This window comes from Octodon degus, unplaced genomic scaffold, assembly GCF_000260255.1.
Source record: "Octodon degus isolate 3935 unplaced genomic scaffold, OctDeg1.0 scaffold00063, whole genome shotgun sequence".
Taxonomy (NCBI): domain Eukaryota; kingdom Metazoa; phylum Chordata; class Mammalia; order Rodentia; family Octodontidae; genus Octodon; species Octodon degus.
The window spans coordinates 9,548,746-9,551,508 of record NW_004524639.1 but is presented as its reverse complement, the minus strand read 5'-3'; the positions used below and the strand labels follow the sequence as shown (position 1 = coordinate 9,551,508).

Genomic DNA, 2,763 nt, shown 5'->3' with positions numbered 1-2,763 from the left:
TTAAAATGAATTAGAAATTTAAAAAACAAGGAAAAAATTATCAAGTAAAATTTAGCACTATAAAATATTTGGGAATCAGTATTTCAAACTATGAATTTTGCAGACAAGTTGAATGAATCCCAAGAAATCTCATGTATAAAAAAAATGAAATTCACTTTTTTATTAGTCTCCTTCAAAGGGACTTCTTTTTTTCCTATCACAAATGTCTTTATTCCTAAATTTCATACTAGATAAAACATTACATTTATGTTCCTACTCAGGCCTGTAAACACAAGAAAGAAAGGAATAAAAGCTAATTAAACAGGAAATAACATATGTACATGTTTTATAAGAGAGAAAAAATATGAAAACTTGTATGGAGGAAAGGTTATAGGACTATAGCATCATTAATTCCTTGCAAAGATAGATTCATGGGGAAAAATCCAAAGGTTGCTGGAAGCCTTGAGGTAACATGATAAGATTAGAAAGTTTTGTTTCAAGTTTTCAAAGGACAGTTGGCACATTATGTGTTCCCATTTTCAATTTCACCAGCATTTGCAACACGCCGTATCTCTTTTCTTTTTTTTTTTCTTTAGAGACATTATCTTTACTAGTTTTGTCTGTACATATGTTTTCTCTGTTTAAAAAAGAAAACAATGCTAATGGGCATTTATATGGAATGCTTCACAAATTTGCATGTCATCCTTATTTGGGGACATGCTAATCTTCTCTAAATTGTTCCCTTTTTAGCATATGTGCTTCTAAAGCAAGCAGCCATGTCCTTTTTCTGCCCTAACAGTTTGCTAGGAAGATCAAGTGATACTTTTTCTTTGGAGATGGTAGAGCTCAGCATTTATTCCATGTAGACTCCATCCCCAGACCCATGGAGATAACTTTCAGATCTCAAATTTTAGATAGAAGATCCTATAGTCAGCGGAATTAAAACATATTACATACCTTTATATTATATAAGATATAAGATTGTGCTCACTTCAGCAGTGCATGTGTTACATAAGGTTGCATATATAGTAGAGATAGGTAGAATGCACCCTTGAATCCATATATTTCCAATTCCATAACTCTTAATCTTTTCTCTGAAGTAGAATGAGTCCACTTTATATTACCATGTCATCATAGCTGAGATACTCAGCTTAAAAGGGGGAAGATTTGCTTTGGCTCATAGTTTTACAGGCATTAAGTCCATGTTTGCTTGGCTTCTTCAAAGGAATCTTTTCACTCTTCTATCATGCATGGAGCATTGTGCTAAGTGCAGAGGCTGAAGCAAGAAACAAATGAAATATGATCTCTTCTCTAATGAAGTTTATGGTTATGCTACTGTTCCATTTTTATTTACTCTTCTTGAAGTATAGTAAACTCTTAAGCAAATTTTGAAATAAAAGTGACCTAAACAAAATTAAAAATAAAACAAGTATCATTAGCTTTGTCCTTTGAGTCATAGAGATTTATTCTTTACTTCCTACCTAAATGGAAAAATTGATGCCTGAGAAGATCAAGTAATTCTTATGATTACTATACAACTGCATCATATATTTATAATAGAAATGTGTTTAAAACACCGACTTTTAAAGTCAAAGTTCAAACATTCTTGGCACAGACTAAAACCCAAACTCAAAATTCAAAATAGAACTTCTAATAGTAGATGGTGACATTCTATCAAAAACATTTCTTTTTAACTGGGATGGAATTGGTCTAGCACTGGCACAAATGTAATTAATACTACTACATAAATCATACCTTAAATTTAGATTATACTGAAAGAGAGATTTTATGTTCTGTTATTAATGAGGCACACTTTAGCTTACATGCTTCCAAGAAAATGAGTGATCATGTTATTATAGCATGTTTTTCTTTGCTTCTCAACAACTACTGTGAGAGATCTAGTCCTAGCCCAGTCCCGGTGAGTGTGTGGGAGAGCTTCCTGCTAACCTGCACCATAGGGAACTGCCAGTCCCAGCACAGGTGCAGCGTAGGTGAGACCCACGTCCACCTTCTTGGGACCCCCCACCACTCCTCAGCACAACCCCCACACTGCCCTATGAGTGAGAATTTTTTGCAACTTCTGGGGACCCCCAGATCCAGTCCTAGCCCAGGCTCGGTGAGTGTGTGGGAGAGCTTCAGGCTACCCTGCATGATCAGAACCTGCCAGTCCCAGCTCAGGCACAGCATGGGTGATACTCTCTTCCACCCCCTTGGAAACCCCCACCACTCCGCAGCACCACCCAAACCTGCCTGTCCAGTGAGAATTTCTGATACATTCTGGGGACCCACAGATCAAGCCCTAACCAGGCCAAGTGACTGTGGGAGAGCTTCCTCTCCTCCCTACTTCACCTTAACCACTCCAGATGAAGATCAGACCTGGCATACAGGGCTGGGGTGAAACCATTCAGATGCAATCCAAGCAGAGAGAGTAGGGGACAAAGCCATCCAGCTACTCCAGAAGCAGAACATCTTGGCAGAGGGATACAACAGGATCTCTCCAAAGGGCAGCAGCAGGAAGGAGCTGAGCACAGCAGCCAGACACAAGCCAGGCACAGCAGGATAAATCCAAACTTTGTAGATCTGCACCTGAATTTCAGTAGGTGCTAAGTTTATAACTGCACCAAAGATCTAAAACAAAAAATCAGAAGACAGTGCTACACAAAATGACAATGAGAAGGGGAAAAATGCAATCTCAGAACCCAAACCCACCAATAGAAAGTGCAGAGGACACTGACAAAGAACAAATTGGGAATCACACAGCTGAAAGCAATGAATCAACAGCTT

The 2,763-nt window shown here is 38.1% G+C and overlaps 1 non-coding gene across 1 annotated transcript; it reads right to left on the bottom strand.

Annotated features, from left to right (window-relative positions):
- Positions 1-647: 647 nt before the first annotated feature.
- Positions 648-749, bottom strand: LOC111817598. Its single transcript, XR_002821749.1, has one exon. It is a non-coding gene; the product is annotated as a U6 spliceosomal RNA (small nuclear RNA).
- Between the last annotated feature and the right edge of the window lie 2,014 nt (positions 750-2,763).